At 46.1% G+C, this 20,441-nt stretch overlaps 1 protein-coding gene across 3 annotated transcripts in view; it reads right to left on the reverse strand.

Annotated features, from left to right (window-relative positions):
* The window catches only part of Sema6a (semaphorin 6A), a 126,120-nt gene extending 106,017 nt beyond the window's left edge, over positions 1-20,103 (reverse strand). The window contains exon 1 of one of the 3 annotated variants that reach the window (XM_052742160.1): positions 19,246-20,103. The gene's annotated coding sequence lies outside the window, so the exon portion shown is untranslated. The remainder of the gene's footprint in view (positions 1-19,245) is intronic. The other 2 variants (XM_052742162.1, XM_052742161.1) reach the window with 2 other exon arrangements.
* Positions 20,104-20,441: the final 338 nt, after the last annotated feature.

Consider the following 20,441-nt stretch of genomic DNA (forward strand, 5'->3'; position numbering starts at 1 on the left):
GACTGTGTGGCGCTGCCTGTGACAGCAGCAAATGGGGAAAATAGGAAGGCATTAGAGAAAGTCTGTTGTCATCCTGATGGAGTGGAATTCCTAGAATACACTCTGCTATAAAATGAGATTTGGCTCCACACTGCTGGGAGAAAACAATGGGCTCAATAGTGCCCGGCCCTGGTTGCTGGGCACATTCTAGCTCCTTTACTCAGAGCTGCCTTGCATTCATGGGAGTAGGAGCCACACTAGAAAATAGATGGGAGAGGGGTGGCCTACTGTTGTAGACATGCTGAAAGTAAGATGTCAGAAAAAAACCCCAACATACTTACAAGTAGGATGAGCACCAGGATCAGGACAGACATACGGCTGTTCACACCCAATTGGACCACAGCTTCAACAAAGACTATAATCTCTTTCAAACAAACAGCTATGATTAGTCAAATGCACCCAGCGTCCTAGCTGGATGACACAGATCATATTTTGAAAAGACCTCGAGGGCAGGATGGATCTTTATCTCTGGAAAGAGGGAATGAACGGGGTGTTGGGAGTACAGAGAGCCTTATCCTTAGGGAGAGTCCCTCCTTTGTCTATATATGGCCTGACTCTGTAACGAGAAGCAATGAACAGTAACATAGGATGAAAAGGTTTTACATCACATTTGTAAAAACCACACTCCGACTCAGAGGGAATCATCCGCCAATCATGGAAGGCTAACAGATTCCGTCAGTACACACCAGGAGTGACTTAGGATTTGTTCCCAACATGCAAAATTGAAAGGAAATAATGAGAATAACTCACTCAAAAAGTGCCCCAGAGACTCCAACGACTGCTGAATTAAGAACTAGCTAATTGAAGGCTGCACAGGTAGGTGCAAGCCCATATAATTATTGATGAGCCCATTGTCAAACCAGTTTGCCCCTAAAGCACCCGCTTTAATGTTGTTGAGTTTTTTTAAGCCTATTTTAACTGAGGTGTATACTCAAGACTATTGCTGTCACCCGTCAATAATTAGCAAAGGGGGAGATGGACTATCCTAGTTCAGTCGGGGATGCTCATGTGAAAGCAATACATAACTTTTATAAAAAAAAAAAAAAAAACTGTTCACAAATATTGCACAGAATCCAAAATGGTGGAGAAAAATCTGCATTTGGGCTTGGCTTGGTGAGCAGGGGGTGGTGATGTCCAAATGGCCTCTGATTTGCTGCCCATTTTGAAAGGGTTCGTCCAGTACACACACAGGCGGAGGTTCACATTAAACACCCCTTTGGGAGCTTCAGGCAAGAAGCCCTGTGAGTCAAAGTCTCTGGCTGTGGAGAAGGCTCAGTGTCCCAACAGGGTCTCCACCCTCAGCCTAGGGCCAGGCTTGGGTGGTGATGGCCATTGGTGACCTGCCCATTCCTGCCTTACTTGTGACGATGTTAGGACAGTGTCAATTAGTGCCTATTTTGATGAAGCTTTTTGTGTTGTGAACATCTGTCCACTAGCATCTGGTCAGGGTCCAAATCCATTTCACAAGAGACACCAAACAGCTGTCAGATGGTCCTGACTTTGGGTGAATACCAAATGAACACAAGTTTTGCTACCCCTGGGGGATGGCCCCAGTTCCTATCATCTATCTCCAGAGACACCCCATCTCTGAGTCCCAGCTTGTTAGCACATTCCCCAAACCCTGACCAACAACGTCCTTATTTTTGTAAATTAGGCTGTGTTGCCCATTGGAGTAAACAATTGGAAGAGACAAGGCCTGAATTAACTCTTGCTTATCTGAAGGTCAGGGATCAGTTTGACCCTTTACTTTTCTCCATCTTCCTCTTTTATTTGTTTCTGAGCGTGGCTTTGCCTTCAGACTTGCTCTGTAGACCAGGATAATCTTGAGTTCCTGATCCTTCTGGCTCCTGAGGTTATGAGATTGCAGGCCCGTGCCACCAAGCTTATGTTTACGCTGGGGATGGAAACCAGAGTTCTGGGCATGCTAGGCAAGCACTATACCAACCGAGCTACAGCTCCAGCCCACTTACTTTCTTTTTATATAGAGATATTTTAAATATTTATCTTACTTTTGATTATATGTGTACGATTATTTATTTTACTTCTGATTATATGCATACGATATTTATTTTACTTTTGATTATATGTATAGGCATGTGTCTGTGTGTGGGTTTTCTGTAAATGAATGTGGGTGCCAGTGGGGACCAGAAGAGTGTTGGATCTCCTGGAGCTGGGTTCAAATCCTTTGGAAGACCAGTGAATGTTCCTAACCACTGAGCCATCTCTCCGGATTCTTCCTGAATCTCCCAATTTTTCCATCTCCACATGACACTTTCCTAAAGTAGGGGGTGAAGACCTGGTCAAAATAGGGAGTCACTTCCCTATTGGCCCACTTCGTTGTTGAGGAGTTAGATTTATTTGGAAACCAAGGCTGTAAAGCTAATGCCTCAATTTGACAGGCCGGAGTGCTGGGAGAAGTAGTTAATAACAGTGTTTCACTGTAGAAAATAAACTTGTTTGCATTTATATGTTGGTTTTGAGTCTACCATTAAATTAGAAGAGACCTCTCTACTGCCTTTCTTGTGACAATCCCTAAGCATTATGATTTCAAACAGAACATCACTTACAATCTAAACACTGCTTTCAGAAAATCCACTCAGCAAGGAATCTCAAGCACATGACTGTTCTCCAATACAGGAGAGGTATAACCTGGCCAGGCATCAGGCGCCTCACAAACATGCTCTTGACTTGGAGCACTGGACCCAAGGAAGGCATAATTTAGTTTCCTCCCCTTTCAAGCCTTACTCAACATTTTGGAACTGGGCGTGATGGCTCATGCCCATAAATCCTAGCACTTAAACCGCTGAAGCAGCTTGGCTTACAGAGTGAGACCCTGTCTCAAAACAAAAAGATTTGTAAATGTAAGGTCAAACTTAGCTTTTTGCACCTAGGAGGCGCGTAGTAGGGAACTCATGGCCATTAAGTCAGTTCTTGTAAACCGTGCATGGACACAACGGAGCACAGAGATAAGAGGAGAGCAAGCAAATGTCTCACTAAAAACAATCACCCGCTCATCATTTTTGCCTTTTCCATTGTAACTTCCATTCCACTAACCCACACTGAGGTGGTGACAGAAAACACCGTCTGACTTCTCTTGAGTGTCTGCATATACCTGACCTCATTCAGGTATGTGTTATCTCAATTACTCTATGAGAGAGGCATAATGGATAAGTCCCTTATTACAGACGAGAGAAACAAGACACAGAGGAAGACAGGAACTTCCCCCCAAAAGTCACAGTCAACCCATTAGCAAACCCCAGAGCTCATGCTTTGAACTCTATCAGGACATCACAGACAAGTTGAAGTCCCAAGTGTAAAGCGGACTGCATTGTACATTGTGATGTATGTTTGGCCTCACTACACTCTTCCTTGTTCCTTCTGATCTCCGTTTTAAAATACCGGAGCAAACCCCACCACCAGTAGTGGTGGCGACGGCAGCAGCGTCACCCTGCCACTGTCACAAAATATGACAGCCACTCTGCCGCTGTGTGCTGGATGCACTTGGATCACGGTCACGCCACCTCCGTCCCTCAGGCAGAATGCTAACGTCGCACATGCAAAAATAGCTGCTGAGTCTGACATTTCTTCTGCACTTATTGCAGACTCTGGAGTACGCTCACTCCCCAGCCAAGGAAAAGCAGAGCTGGCACCCCTGTTGGCACAGGACTCATGCCCAGGGTGGCCGCAGCCAGGCTTCCTCATACGGTCAGAGAACAAAGCGCTAAACTTCCCATTAGAGGGTTTGCAACAGGGAAATGTACTGGTCTCAGAACTCCATAGACTCCACAGTTCTCCTGATACTTGCCACTTTTACATAATCTTATTTCAAATTCCTTCTAAACTTGCTTACACATATCTTATTTTAGCACTTACGGAGAAAAAGATAAGTGCCACTACTTGATAGTCCGGAAGCTTGTTAGGTGTTAATTTTCGTTTGGCATTGATTTACAGTCGTCAATGTGTTTTTCCGTACATTATTGTCTCCTGTGCCATCAAGTGGGATTGTGATGGGCACGCTTTAATTTATCACAACCATTCAGACCTTGTACTGTAGGAAGTTTCTTAACTTGAGGAGCTCTGGGCATCTGGACAGGCGGTGGCTGCTGATCAAATGCTAACACTGTTGTGTTCACCTTTCAGGCAATCAGAACAAAAGTGGGTGTGCTGAGACCAAGCAACACTAGAGGGCAGCCTACCAGTGGAGTTAGAAACAAGCTGGCCCACATCTGTGCAATAGGTGACATGCCATCGATAGTGATCTAAATTCAGCACTCAGCATTATGACACCAACTCAAGCATGGTGCCAATGTTGTTCTCAAAGAATCAAAGTATTAATTTTCCATTTGAATGTGCTTCTAAAATACAGGTTTTTCCCTTCTGAAAACGGAGTCTGTTAAAGCCCTGGAAAAAACTTGAAGCTTCTCATCTTTACTCTTCTTACTGCTCACTTTTATTGTCTTATTATTGTCTCATATTCTTCGACCTCCTTTTGGAAATACTAGATAAGAATAAGACGTTCATGCTACAAGTTTTATTTAGAAAACTGTAAGAAAAATGCAACATGAAAGTAAACACAGAATACTCACCCTTTTGGAGACTTTACAAAATGATAAATATTTCTTAATATTTATACTACATTAAAAGATTCTTCTGGGCAACTATACAATGTCAATATTTATCAAAAGAAATAGAATCACAAAATTGAAATATGTGAGACCTCGATCGCCTATACAGTGAAGATGTTTTTAATAAGACACTAAACATCACATTCTCCCTTCTACTGTATGAGCAGTGTTCAATTTTAGTACAATGACCCACACATGAGCACTCATTCACACACACACACACACACACACACACACACACACACACACACACACTAGCTGCCTGATTAACACTGTTTTATTAAATCAACAGCAGAGTTGAGGTATTATTTGTGTTTTGTGAGTAATGTCATCTGTGCCATTTCAGTTGCTTAAGAGACAATCACTCACTTAGATATGACCCATAAGAAGGGAAGGGAAGGGACAAGTGTATGGATACTTAATTCCAGAACTCAGAAACTTTCAAAAAGGTCAGTTATTCAGAATGAAAGAAGTGGGAAGCGGGTAGCTCACGTATGGCCTGGTTTTCACATGAGCAGTAGACGCACAAGATAGTGTTCAGTCTTCCTCATGCTATCTACCTTTGAACACACTGAGAACCCTCTCACAGCTAGAGAAAGTGGCGGGGCTGCCAGATGAAACATGCATGAAACCCTTCATCCGAAGGCCTTCAACACAAGAGAGGCAGCGTGTTCAAAGTAGACGTGTGCAAGCCTTATTCTGTCTATTCTGACTTACACACAGGGTATGGGGGCTGCTAGTTAAATACTTTGTAAACCTAGCCTCCTGTCTTGACCGGTGTCACCACCTTCCATTACCAAGATGGGACATCTCAGAGCTACTTAAATTCATTCCGCTCTGTACCACTCACATCCAATGAGTCCCCAAGTCCTGCTGGTTGAACCTTGCCCATACAGTCAGAGCTTACCCCTTCTGTCCACTCACAGTCCTATCACGTGTATATTTACTTAAGAAAATCCTATTTGGTGATGCCACCTTCTTGTTAAAAACATGGAACACGGGCCCACGGTCCAGCCCTCTACCAGTTCACGATAAATCAGTACATTCTAAACGCATTCATTGTTTTCTGTGCAGCAGATAGGAAGCTTCTTTGCCTAGAGAAGGTGCTAAATGTCTGAGTGCTGAATTAAGCCCAGCTGTTCTTTTCACTAGACTAGCACTTAGGCTGAGTCATATTTAAGATGGCTGCCAAAGGGAAGAGCCACCTCGGTTGTGCTATGAGGTCTACTTCATTCCTGCTGAAAATGCATTTCTGTCCCATAGGTGCAAACTGCCATATCCCGGAAGGTTATTCCCACCAAAATATCTGGTTCAACCCTTTGTCCCTCCTGTGGCACCCAGGGTCACAGAGGTGCCGCCTGATGTTACTGTTTTCCCTCCAGCCATAAAGCAGAACCCCAAATAAAAATGCCCTCTGCTGCCAAATGGTCTTCTTCGGGAGACTTTTGTCCTAATACTTCAGGGGTCTCCAGGGACAGCACCCACTTCGGGAAGCCCCTCTCCACTGAGAAGTAAGAATTCAGGACCCAACTGCTCTGTAGCCTCTGAAGACATTCACAGACAGCTTCTTCTAAAGGTGTCCCCTATCAGGGTTCAGACTGCAGATGGACAGAGGTGAGAACATCTGTGGTTAGAAACTGTACTCCATTTACAAATTAAGTACTGAGTAAACAACACAGTGACATTTTAGAGGAGCAGGGGGAACAGGTTCTAAAGGTTGGGGATCTTGTCCCAGGCCTTTCCTTTACCAGAGATGTGCTCTCAGGCAAATTATTTGACCTCTCTACCCCTCAGTTATCTCATCTTTAAATTGAGCATAATAACACCTGCCCTGCCTGAAGCCATTATCCTACCTGCTCTACAACCCAGAGTTGTAATGAAGCTGAAATGAGGTAATGTTTGTTGACATACTTAAGGAACATATACGCACGATATAAGTGAGTCTTTACTATTAACACTCTTGACAATGATCAATATATCCAATTAGTTCTGAGGCAGGACTGGGCAGGACGGCTAGAAAGGAAGACCTTTCTTTACAGAAGGGCCCCGTAGGAGCAGTTCACGGCCGGAAGCCCACCTTTTCCTTCAAGGATAAGGACAAGCATGGCCTGGGAAGGGAGAGTGCCCAGTAAACATGGGCAATGAACGAGGGACGCACATCATGAATACTTTTGATAGAACAAGCCCTCGGTTAAGGCTAGGAAGGCAAGGACGGTTGGTAACATGCAAGAAAAAAAATACTTTGTCCTCACCCTTTCATTTCTGCTGGGAAGGATTTGCATTTCAATAATAATGTGATAATGTCAGGCTATTCACAACATTTCAAAGCCTTTTCTTCCACACCTGGTGTGTTGGGGGAATCTGCTGAAGAACTGGATGTCGTTGTTTCCTAACAGCAGAGGTGGTGGTGGTGTTCTCTTTATTCTTGGGAACGGATGTGGTGGATAGTAACAGGGCTTGTGTTCTAGGCACAGCAAAATGTGACATGGAAGCTCCACCCTCTGAGATATCTGGAGAATTAATTAATCAGCATATTCAAGATGTTCAACTTCCCCTCATCACAGATGAGAGGAAACACCTTGTATATAAAAGTTGATTTTTAATAAAATACGTCCCTAGACTCTGGACATCACACACACAAAAAAAAAAAAGGATCCCAGGACCTGGGAGATGGCTTGGCCAGTAAAAAGCTGTAACTGTAACGGTGCAAGCCTGACCACCTGTATTGAATCCAAGTCTACGTAAAAAGGCAGATGTGGAGGCAGGCATTGGCTGGGAGCTCATGGGCCAACTAACTTAGAGTATGCATCAGAACGGCAGAAACAAGGGACTCTGCCTCAAAACAAGGTGCAAAGAGGAAACCAGGCCTCTAAAATTTATCTTCTGACTTCCACATGCCCACACAGCACACAGATGAAGAACTAGGTCTACACTCATGCACACACACAAAATAATAATAAGTTTAAAAACTTTAAAAGTCCAAAAGACATGTTACCTTTTCTCTTGGCTACATATGATATGTCTCTGCTCTCTCGACTTTTGACACCTCTCCTCTGGTCAAACATGGATCACACTACAGAACTTTTCTAGTAGATGCAATATTGTGCCGCATGCTGTGGGAGATGGCTCTGAAAATTACCTTGGGCAATCACTATTCTAGAACACAGTCTAGTGAATATTACAAATCAATTCAATTTTGGTAATTTCTCATTAAGATGCCTACAGATGGGTAAGTCTAATTGTAAAAGCTCAGCATTTATAATTCATAAGCACAAATTATGCTAAACTAGATGGGGCTATATGTCATTAAGGTTTCATATAAGCTACAGAATGATTGTTCAGACCAAAATTTAATTCATAAGTTGGCATTTATATATTATATCTAACTTTTATTAGGCTCTCTAGTTAAAAGTTGAATGTAAATAGCACATTAACATTTATAATTCAGTTTCTTGATATCTGTTGTAAAACTCATGACACAGAAAAACGCTTTCAACCAAAAGTTAGACCCTGTTTCCTCCAGTTTTCAAAGTCCCCTGATAAGTTTAGCACTCACTAAAGATGCTTTTGGGTACAAGAAATGCCACTTGGTCCACAGCATCCAGTACATAGCATGTTTTATTTGAAAGAGCTGGGGCACCACTCTATGTCCCATTTTAGTCTTTGGAAGAAATAATTTTGAGTCCAGAACGGAGCCAGTAAATATCAGACAACGGGATAGAGAAACTCTTAAAGTAAAAGGTGGTTGCTCTACAGAGCCAAAGGCTCCATCACTTATAGCATCCCAGCTGCTCCTTTACTGGACCACTCTGGTGAGGGGGCAGGATCATTTTCTCCATCACACTAAGAATCCAGTGTGGTTTGTTTTGCCTAGCAGGTCAGTGGGCGCGTGCTCACATCCCTGCTTTGAGAAATGCTCTACCAAAATGCAGTCGCCCCCACCATCACCACTGGTGACCATCAAACTTGCTTCAAGTTCACTTTGTGTTTGACTGATACCCACACAGAAAGCATCGAATATTTTTTGCAATACTATGTTTAACTGGATCCCCAACTGTAGCCACAATCTTGTTATCACTGAGAGGGCAATAAACTAAATTCACTAAAATACTTCCAGAAACAACAATTTTTTTTCTCTTTTCCTAATGCTTTTCTTCTCCCTCCATCTCTACACACATGTGTATGCACGAGTGTGTACATGTGTGTGCATGCATGTACACATGTGTGTATTTGTGCATGAATGTGCATACATGGATGTGTGCATGTGGACACCTGCTTATGTGTGTGCATGTGTATCCACATGTGCAAACATGTACAGAATACTGAAGAATGAGCAGGGCCGTTTTCTTACCCTGCCCCACCTCCCTCAAAAAAATCAAGAGTCTATAGTACTGAATTTACAAAAGCATGCTTTCCTTGCTTCTGGGCGATATATGGGGCGGGGGTGGGGGGTGGGGGGGCAAAGCAGGGCTGGTGGGTAATTGCAACCAATGGGTAAGGCAGGCAGACCACATGATCAAAAACTGATGTGACACTTAAAAGTGTTTCTCCACAAGGAATTCCGGTGCCCAGGAGCCTGGTGAAACCAGTAGCAATTATGGCCATGTTACCCTTTTCATTTACTTCATATTATTGGTCTCTAAAATCAATCATTCAGTGTGGTTGAGTAAGGGAGGCGTCTTTATAATAGGCGCGTGCATTCAAAATGCTTGTTGATCTTATACAGACATTTTGGCAAGCTAGATCTAGGGAAATTTAAAACGGCTGCTTCGAAGCTCACTTTGAAATAAAAACTAGTCATTTTCTAGGTTGTTTTTTTTTTTTTTAAGTGACTAATTTTCCAGATTAGCCCTATTTGTAATGAAGTCCAAGTTTGCTTCCTCTGAATCTCCAGGATCTTCACATGCTGCCTTGCACGTCCAGAATTCAGCCCAATTTGCTTCTTTGAGTATAAGTTTTTTTTTTTTATGTTTTAATCTGCAAAGGAATCAGATTGCTTGGCTTGGACATGTAGGAGTTGCAGAAAGTCCACTAGAGAAATGGGAACTAAGACTTTAAGACGTGTACTAGCCTGTGTTGCACAGGGCCACACTGGGTTAAGGAACACCAGCTGTGGCCTCCCTCACCCAGGAGGCTTAGCCAGCCTCACAAGCCTTTGTCTCCCTCCTGCAGCAGTTGCTTCCTCCAAATCTTCTCTTGATGTAGCCACACAATAGACACACAGCTAGAGAACTTTTCCTGCTCAGCAACCCCAAAACAGAATATTAAAAGAACAAAGACATGAGAAACGTCAGTCTGCATGAGTGCTGACCTAGGCAGGAGACCTGCTGGTCCAAGGTTATCCTTTGGTTGCAAAAGACAACAATGGCCTCCAACACCTCAGGCATGGGTGTCAAACTTAAAAACAGTGAAGGCTAAACCTGAAGTAAAGTTCAAACTTTTACAAGGCGAAGCCAAACGTAAGGCAAGACCCTCATGATGGCATCGCACTTATTTAGCTATCTGCCATGCCCACATCAAGCGTAACGAAGAGGGTTACACCCCTCTGCCTCGGGAAGACGAAAGTGACATCAGCCTTTGGACTGTAATTTTTTTTTTCCACTGAGGAATTTTTTTCAAGGCTGAGGAAGGGGCAAATCCTGGAGTAAACATCAGCTGGATGGCCACATAACAAGGTCCAGGGAGATGCTCTCAGAAGTTGCCTCTTTTAATCTAGCACTGAATTACACCAGAAGCGGCTTTCAGCTCTTCCAGAGCGCCATTGCCAAAATAACTGCAAGGCTTGCAAGCCCTAGTATGTCTCAAATCTTTCCCAAGACACCCCAATACTAGCTGAGGCACTGAAACTATGGCAACCGAATAAGAAAGCAGCCTCCATGATTAATAGATGAAGATCCCCGTGACAGTGTCTAGCTGGGACCATCATTCATGATGTGAGCAGAATTAGCACAGAATCCATCTCGAAAGCCATTAACAAGGATTCTTTCAAAAAACCAACACACCGCCATTCTGCTACACACACTGGAGTTTGGAAGGCTCTCGACGATTTAGTTTCTATTTCTCATTCACTAGGCGGGGATGAGACTCTGCTTAGTGACTCAGATGCTCATTTGTTTTGAGAATCGTGAAAGGGATGCTGACTGAAGGGTTGCCCACCTGGGTGCCTGAGGCTGAAGAACAAATGCATTCAAATTCCAAATATATGAATGAAGTCACATGGCTCTCTGAGGCAGAAAGGAGGGAGGACAGTGACTGGGTCATCTGGGGATGTTTGCGGAAAGAGCTAGTTCATGATGCCTTCCATTTGGGGAACAGGAGCATCCACACACTAGATCTATCTGTTCTGTCAGCTACCTCACTCAAGGGCATCAGGAGTCTGGGGAACAACAGAGCAGTAGTGGAGATAATTACTTTCCAAAGCGGGGGAAAAATACCCAAACAGCAAAAGGAAGGAGGGCCAACCACAGACTGCTCATCTATAGAACTCCCACATAGCGTCACAGAGCAATTAAGAGATCCCTTTTCTCTTCCCTGGTCCATACAATGATTTTTCTCCCAGGGGTATGTTTTCATAGTATAAAATGACAGATCTTGTTTTGCATTTTATCAAATCAAATCATGGCAGAAGATTGGTCACTGAGAAGCACCTGGCCATGTTAAAGGGAGGTTCCAAGTCTAAAAGTGGTACCTATGTGGAAATATCTATTGCTAATCATCCTTTCAAAGTAATAGCCATCTCATCAGCTGCTTGGAAGGAGCCAGCCCTTCAGTCTTTTGGGGCATGTTAATTACTGGCTTGTCTCACTCTTCCCATACCTCTCCACTTACAGAACTTGAGGAGTCTCCTTATCCCCAGAGCTGAAAAGAACTGATTCTCAGGGATGAAGGGGTCCTGGAGGACAGAAAGCAGGCAGCATCCTCAGGGAACTGTGGTGATGTTGTCTCTTTCAGGGATCAGATTTTTCTCACTGGCAAGTCTTGTCCCTTGACTGATAGTTCAGATTTGGTGGGAGGGGTATTGGCTAGTACAATCAGTGTCAGGCTTTGCTCCAGGCAGCCACAATTTCCCACTTGTAATGAAGAAGGCAATCCTTTGCTTTTGCTTGGAGACCCCACTCTTCCAAACTTATTTTAAGTGTGGTCAGGGAAGAGTGGCCAAGCCACCAAATGGCCGCCCTGAAGGTAGTCTTGCAGACCCTGCAGGCGAAGCCTCCAGAAATGCAACAGGCAGCCCAGCTTTTCTTCTGCACGTTTTCTCTTTGGTAATTTGGCTCGTCCTTGAAGAGATGACCCTCAGATCCTAAACATGGGTAAAGGCTGTGCACTTGATTTTTAAATGTTAGTAAGTGGCAGTTATCCATTTAAAACAACAACCCTTCGGTCTCTGATCTTCCACACATCCCCGGGCTGTTGCTATCGTGTTAGTTGTAGAGTGTCTTGCTTGTGTTTCCTTTCCTCTGTTTTGGGTGTGACATTTGAACTTCCTAAGTTAGAAGAGGATCGTAGCTCCTCCTGCCCTGGAGGTTCACACGCTTCAAACCTGCAACCCTAGGGCTGGCTCATGGTGTGGTTGTTTCTTTGGAGTCCAAGGGTTGTTTCCTCTGCATCCTCTCTCTGTATTACGGATCTGCAGCCATTTCCTTCTGTACTCTGCCCCCACAAAGCAGTCTCAGCGGTTCTGAAATCAATTCCCAGGCCATTTTCCGTGACTGTGGTTACGCAAATAAAAGCAAGCCTTTGTATTAAACGAGTGCGCGCTTGCATGTGCCAGGCATTGTGATCATCGCAGGTGTTACCCCGCTTACCCCTTCCAGCGTCTACAGCACTGACATCACTCTCAAAATTTACAAATGGAAACCAAGAAGGAGGGAACAAAGTCATTCTATTTGTAAGTAGTGAAAACACACGTACTATATGTGTATATGTGTACACACACACACACAGTGTATTGTGTTGCCAAGCCTGACCTCAGAGCTGCTTCTGGATTTGTCCATTGCATTCCATGCAGCAACCTAAACGTCCCCAACCACAATGAATTTGCCCTTGTTACTTCAAACATGGAAGCTTCCTCCAGGACTCCTAGTTCACCCTGAAATATCTGTGCTACACTAATGGCTGCATTGACATTGATGCATATGATTGCAGAATAATTCCGTCCCCTTTTTTTCTTTTATACTGTCTGGCAGAGTGCCACTCTCACGACCTTGCCCCAGTAATGGTCATATTGAAAGCAATCTTTACTTGAGGCAGTTGACACTCTGATTGATACAGCTGCAATCCATACTCTATATGGACTGTGTGTTTTCAATGATTTTCAGGAAACTCTTCATTTTCATAATGTGGCTTGCAGTCAAACTAGATCAACAGTGTACAATACTCATTTGGAAATATAGAAGACAGTGTAGGATATACATTATGGCACAGTCTGAGACAGAAAGAAGAACTGACACCAAACTTTCCAAGTTAGGCAGAGGCAGGAGGATCTCTGTGAGTTCGAGGCTAGCCTGGTCTACAAAGTGAGTTCCAGGACAGCTAGGACTGTTACACAGAGAAACCCTATCTCATCAAAAACCAAAAAACTTTTCCCCAAGTTTCCAGTAGTTATTTTATGAAATATTCACATTTCACATAATTTCATATTGTTCTGTCTGTAGTCCCATGAGGTGGAAAGAGTGGGCTCACAATTCATAGAACTTGTTCAAAATAACGCAGTCTCAGGGAAGTAAAGTGTCTCATCCAAGAAAGTAGGACCCTGGAGCTCAAGTCTTCCAGGTCTAGGCTCTTTATCAGCTGTTCTGGCACAGGGCAGAGGTTAACAGGCATATTACATTCTCACCCCTGCCCCCCTCAAAAAAAAAAAAAACCAGCAAAATTGGAAAATTATTGGGGAAAAAAAAGGTTCACTAGCCAATGATTAGAATGCAGAGCCAATGAAACCAGAGTCAAAGCTTAGTCCCCATGAGTGTTGGCTACTTCTTAGCTCTGTTTCTTGGCAAGTTGATTTTCCTCAGTTCAGTCTTCCCTCCAGCTAGAACCAGGTGTCTCACAGATGTGTGCTCTTGGCCCTAGAAGGGGACTGGATGAGCCTGTGGGAGTGAGCAGACTCCAAACCATTATCAAGGACCGGAAACACAGCACACTGTGACTATTCTACCAATAGCAGAGGAGAACTCACGCCTATGTCCACGGAAGATAGCAGACACTCACGCAGGAAGGAAGCATCCCTCTTGAGGCAGAGAAAAAACAAGGCAGAAAAGAGAGACATACTACTTCGACTGCTTATCTACAAAAAGATGCCCTCTTTACTCACTCAACAAACACTTGAGATGGAAGGCTTGTGATGCACAAGACAGTTTTTTGGGGAGGTTGGGGTGGGGGGAGGGGTGGAGATAATATAGTGAATAAAACATAAAGATGCTCACCCTTTTGGATTATGTTCTAGACAATAACAGAAAATAAACAAGGATAATATATAGTGTGTTGGACTATGAAGGAAATATAAGAAGCCCTAAAGGAGGATGAGAAGTACTTCCTGTCCAGAGGTAGAGTAAATCAGGTATATGGAAAGGCTTTGCTGAGGAAGTGGTATTTGAGCAAGTATTTGTAGGGTATGAGGAGCAAATCACGCAGGCATCTGGGGAAAGAGCCGCCCCAACCCTCACGGGGCCAAGCCTGTACAAAAGACCCCATGGAGGGCCTCCAGGACTGCATGCCTGCACACGCAGGTAACCTCAAGGAGCCGTGGTGGAAGTCATGTGCCAGAGGAAGGAACCAAGCTTTTAGCAGAAAAAGGCGGGTTAGCAGAGCTAGCTTAGGAAGGTATTGAATTTTCATTGTTGCTGTGTTGTAGCTGGCTGTGTTGAGAAAAGCTGATAGGAGCCAAAAGCAGAAGCAGGCCCACTGATTGGGATGCTGGCACAATACCCAGCAGAGGAGAACTATGTGAGGACCAGGGAGGTGGTAGACCAGGACGGAGTGCCTGTGCATTCTGGGGTGTACCACTGCAACTGGCACGTGATATGAGATAACGTTTCAGCTCCGGGGCCTGAGCAATTCATGGAATTACCAAGGTGGAGATGATGAAGAAAACTAATGCAGGGTAGAATGAGCCAGAACAGAACTTTTTGAACGTGTTAAGTTTGAGATGTCTATTAGGTCCTACAAGAGCGAGCTACCTACCCAATGTGCCCTGGCTCCTTACTTTCTTATTCTGGGATAAGTCTCATTAAAGAGGCTATGTGAGTAGCAAGGTGCTAGTAGTGGAATATGACTCCATGAGTGTAATTACAACTATTCTAATAAAAACCTTTGGGAAGAGCTCATCTCTTTCACAAAGCAAGACACCCTTGTGTCTATACCACACTGTAATCGTCCCATGCTGAGCAGTCCTGAACTCTCTTCTCCCTTGAGGTTTGTGGGTATGACATCTTATTTGCCCATTTCAAAGGGATTAAATGCCTCCCTCCCTTCCCTACCTTACCATATCCCCAAGAGGCAGCCATGTGGTTGCCAGAGAGAATAGCTCAGTTGCTCTTGCAGTACATTTTAAGGCAAATGAGAAAAGCCTTCATTCACTCTGAAATAGAAATAGCTCAGAGCTGTTTGGCTCCAGGACACCCTAAGAGGCATTGAAGCCGGGCGGGGTGGGGGGAGGGGGGTGGGGGGAGGGGGAGAGGGTGGGGGAGGGGTGGGGGATGGGAGGCAGGCACAGCAGGATGCTCCCTGCTTCACCTTCCTCTGGCACAAACATAGGCGCTATAACACAAGGCTCTTAAATAAATATATCAAAGAGCGTCAAATCAGCTCTGGGAGGAGGACAAGAAGCTGTCTTAACCTGAGGGAGGGTGTGGCAGGGAGGGGCAGTGCAGAGACAAGACTTCACGTGGAGGGAAGTGGCAGGTGCCTAATTAAGGCATTTCAATTAGTTAGGCTTGTTCTGCGATTCCCTTTGTGTAAACAAATTAGATGGGAGACTATACTAGCTTTCCAAAGCTAGTTCTAAAAAGCTCTGCGTCCCATCAATACCCCTTTATACTACTCTGAAGAGAACTAAACTACAATATGTGTAACACACACACACACACACACACACACACACACACACACACACACTTCCTTGTGCAAAACAGTATTTCCCCCCATTTCATTTGAAAGTGCAATTACCCATTCACTTTCAAAGCATTGGTGCTTACTGTAAATTTGGTACAAGTTCTTAAAACCTGGATGCTTTATTTTTACTCAATGGTAACAGCCTGTGTAACTCCTGCCACCCTTATTTAACACACTCAGTTTAGATGGTGCAATGTGACACGCCTCCTCAAAATGCAAATGTTCTTTTTTTTTAATGATAGCAAAAGCATTACTAGATGTAGAAAGAACTCGAGGGGTGTGTATGTGTGTACAAAGGGTAACCCTTATTACCACCTTGCCATCACCACTCACTTGAAAGCATAAGCTGTTTTTACTACAGGAAAAATAAACCTGCCCGCTGAACAAGAAAATAGTGAACCATGTGTGACATGTTCATTCATCCATTTATTCATTCATCATTTACTTGAGTGTTCTACACAAGGTCATATGTATTTTAACTCTACTTAAATTGAGTTGTTTTGTCCAACACATACTCTTTAGGTGATCCCAAAGGTAATGATTTAGGGTGTCTGTGAAACATTCATGGATGTATTCTCAGGAATGTAGTAAGGTCTAAATGGTTATAGCTATAAAATATAACACATAAGGGAGGCCATCACTCCCAATCACAGCAAATAAGAAATATAAATATAATACTTCTTTACATCAAGATGAATTTAAAGACTCGTAACAAAATCAAGGTTTCAAGTCTGTGGCTCATTCTTTTCTGCTTAGATTGGCTTCCCAAGTCCTTCATTCAAGAATGTATAAAACCAAAATAAAAACAAGAGAGTATAGGTTACCTAAGATTCAAATAGAAGCTACTATATAAACAGAAACGGGTAAACCAGACTCAAACAGCTAGTGCAATTATGTTTTAACAGACAGTTTAGGTTAATAGGGGGAGACACAGATCTGCCACTGTATTTAAGGTTAGGTTAATAATTAACTTGGGTGCCTGGAATAGTTTAATAAAAGTTTATTGTAGAAGACTAAACATGGAATTTATAAACCATATAAAATGCTTGCTATCTTGACTTCTGGTAGCTGTTTGGGTAAGGAGGAAAAAAAATGTGTCCAGTATTTTCATTCAAAAACTGAGCACAGGCATCTTTACCTTGGGAGGAGTAAGCTAAATAAAGGATTAATGTATCCAAAAACCACTAACCCCCTGCCATCACAGTAGCAGATGGTGAATTTGACGCCAAAATGTAAGTCCAGAATGGGAAGGAAAGCCTAAATCACCAGGATTAAGGAAAAACAAGGCAAAGACACTCGACCTCCTTACCAGAAAAAAGCATGAAAACCAGAGCAGATGGGCACTGTTTTTTTTCTGAGATCCACTAATAGAAGACTACGACTGAATTACATGGCAAAGTTATGAATACAGTGTGTGTGTGTGTGTGTGTGTGTGTGTGTGTGTGTGTGTGTGTGTCCAGGTTCCCCTGTATTTTAAATCTTTCAAGGATCCCATTCAGTAATAACTCGATTTTCATCTAGAGTAAATAGGGCGAGATCCCTCTGTGGCTGTGCTTGGTCACCACACTCTCAAGGCAGCCACAATCGCTCTGCACAGACTGAGGCGGAACTGCCCGCAGGACTGCCTACTTCCCTACAGGCTGGAGGCCGCCCCTGGAAACGCTGGCCCAGGCTAGGAGGACAGCGCCTCCAATCGTTCCCCTCTCCTCCACTCCATCAGCACCTGGCCCTGCTCCCTCTCTGGACATGTGCGAGCTGCAATGGCTTGCGACTGGCGCAGGAGGTTCGGGATGCTGCGCTTGGAGGTAGAGACTCCTGAGCCCGCGAGCCAGGGCCGGTGTCCACACGCGCCCTCACACCAGCTTCTGTCCGCCACTTGTGATCATATTAGCATCCTGAATTCAACACTTCCCAACCCCGGCCCCCTAGCCCTTCTCCAGCTGCTTGAGACCCCGGTCCAGGAAGTGCTGCGGGCCAGAGGAGGTGCCATTCTCCAGTGGACAGGCAATCTAGCTCCTAGTCACATCCCAGTGGTCCGCTCAATTAGCTCCGGGTCACACTGAACAAGCTGAGCCCTCGTCTGGTGTTTCCAGCAGTCTTTAGCTATAACAGAAACTTTCCAGAAGCGCCGGGTGCGGGGGCCCTGCACTGTAAAGGGGAGGAGGCGCTGGGAAAGGGGCGGCGAGCGAGCGGGAAAAATGTCGGGGTCCGGTTTCCGTCCCTGTCAGGCAGGATCGGGACAGGAGCCTGGCTCTGTACCGCCCGCTGGAGATCTCAGGATCCTGCTTCATACCGTCTCCCTCCGTGGGGAGCTGAGAAAAACGCGGAGATCGGGGGGGGGGGGGAGTGACACTGCCCACCCAGGAGGGTCACTAAGAGAGAACTGCCCAGCTTGCTTCGGGCGCCCCACAGCTCCGGAGGCTAAGCTCCAGGACACAACAAGCAGTCAGGACACCCAACAATCTGCAGCCCGGCAGAGCTTTCATCAGAGTGGCAAGCCCAGAGCTATTTCTTGCCAGGTCTCCCCACCCTTCCCTCTCCCGGGGTACATCTTTTCTCGAGAGGGACAGCACAGGTCTTGGAGGAGGGCGCAGCAGGGGCCAGCCCCAGCGTGGAGAGCTCAGTGCTTGAGAGAGACGCAGCTGCGACAAATGGTGCCCTGTTCGCTGGGTTGGGAGCTGAGGCAGGGGACAGGACCTAGGGCGGGGGCGCCGCGCCATACCAAGACACCGCTCCTAGGCACTTATTCCAGCAAACAAAGCCAGGAACCTCTGGTGCCAGCGGCGACTGAAGAGTGGATCCCACCAAGCGAGAGGGCGCGCAGATGCTCAGGGCCATTACAAGTTTCACGCACTCCACGGAGCCCAGCCCAGACCCCGCACTGATAACAAAAGATCCTCATCTCTTCTCCATCGTCCTCGTACAACCATTTCTCCCACACCAGAGCCTAAACCTGTGGCTGGACACAACAGCCTTGTACTCCCCAACCCTCCCTGGCCCTCGAGGGAAGAACCCTTTCCCCTTCCCCAGCATTCGACACCAGGACCCGGCGCTTTGGAGAATCCCACCCTCCAGGGCCGCTCTCCTCCCTACTGGCCCAAGAGTGAGCTCTTGCCTCGGGTCCCGCACACACACACACACACACACACACACACACACACACACACACCCCGCCGGGCAGGACAGCCATCCGCTCGGGCTAGGTCCGGGGCGGCGCCGGTCGTGTGCGCGACTCGGGTGGGGAAGCTCCTGACATGGAGCCCGGAGTCTCTGGGGTTCAGGACTGAAAAGAGCTGCAGGCAGGGCTCGGGGCTACTCCCCCAGGAAGGGACAACGCTCGGGAGACAGAGACATAAGACCAAATACAACACAGGCACTACAAAGCCCACAACGCGCACCTGGGGTAACCCCGGGACCCTTACCCCCAGCCTGGATCCAGGAGGTGGGGCGCTCAGGGACGCTAGGGCCATACCTTTTCGGTGCATCGACGGGCAGGCGGCCGCGGCTCGGAGCGGACTGGCACGGCGTGTATCCCATTTAGTAATCCATTATCGAGAAGATCTCTCTGGGCCTTGAGCTGCGCTCTTTCCTTCGCAAGCCTTTGTCATTCCTACATGTGTGCTTGTCTCTTTGGGGGCAACAGTCACGGCGATTACTTTCTGGGATGCAAACGAGCTGTGTTCATCTCCAATGACAGAAGAGGACGGGAGGGGAAGGCAAAAAAAAAAAAAAAAGGAAAAAGGAAAAAGAAAAGAAAAAGGAAAATAAAAAAAAAAACCAGAGGAAGAAAAACCAGCGAGGACCAGGGTAAATGTTCAAGAAACTCTTTTCCAAATCCAAATTCCACTTGGATTCACTTCTGAGTCCCCTCAGCGGTGCCAGCGCCCATTAACTAGTCATTTCAGGGCGGGGGGGCGGGGTGGGGGTTGAGGCAGAGGTGCAGGGCTCTGGCCGGCTCTGCAACCCCGAGCTCAGTGTCCCGGGTGTGGCGACGCTGGCCGCGGCCGCACGCTCCTAGGCGGGCATCTCGGGCCGTCGGCACCGCGGAAAAGCGCCGGTGTGTGCTGCGTCCCGAGCGCCTAGGCAGCCGAGTGCGTGGGGAGCGGAGTTGGCTGCAGCCTCACCCCGTGCGGCTCACTACTCCAGTGTCACCGGAGAGGCCGACGCTCCGGGCGGAGCCAAGTCCCGGACTGGATTGCGCAGAGCGGACTCTCCTCCAGCAACCCCGCCTCCCCGGGCTGGCGTCTCCGACCCGAAGGAGAGCTTTGGTGTGTGAGCGAGGGAGAGAGACAGAGAGAGAGAGAGAGAGAGAGAGGAGAGGGAGGGAGACCGTGCAAGTAAGCCAAAGGAAGGGGAGGCTTGATGCCGTGTGGCTGCAGGTAGCGCTTTGGACTCGGTCGCCAGCACCGCTTCTTACCGCCTCAATTTCCCCGCCCCGGGGCGCGCACCCGGGAGGTCCCAGCGGGGGCGACTCCAGGAGAAGCCCAGCCCTCGCCTCCCCACCCCCACATCTGCTCTAGCAAAAGAAAAAAAAAAAAGAAGAAAAAGAAAAGAAATCCCAGACAGCATTGCTGAGCCCTGCCAAATCAGAAAAATAAATAAAAATAGACAGTGAGGAGCGAGTTACAAGAAAGAGTTTGCCCATCGATTTTCTTAAATGGAAAAGTT

Source organism: Peromyscus californicus, unplaced genomic scaffold (genome assembly GCF_007827085.1).
Source record: "Peromyscus californicus insignis strain IS unplaced genomic scaffold, ASM782708v3 Scaffold_17__1_contigs__length_78620276, whole genome shotgun sequence".
In the NCBI taxonomy this organism is placed as follows: Eukaryota; Metazoa; Chordata; class Mammalia; order Rodentia; family Cricetidae; genus Peromyscus; species Peromyscus californicus.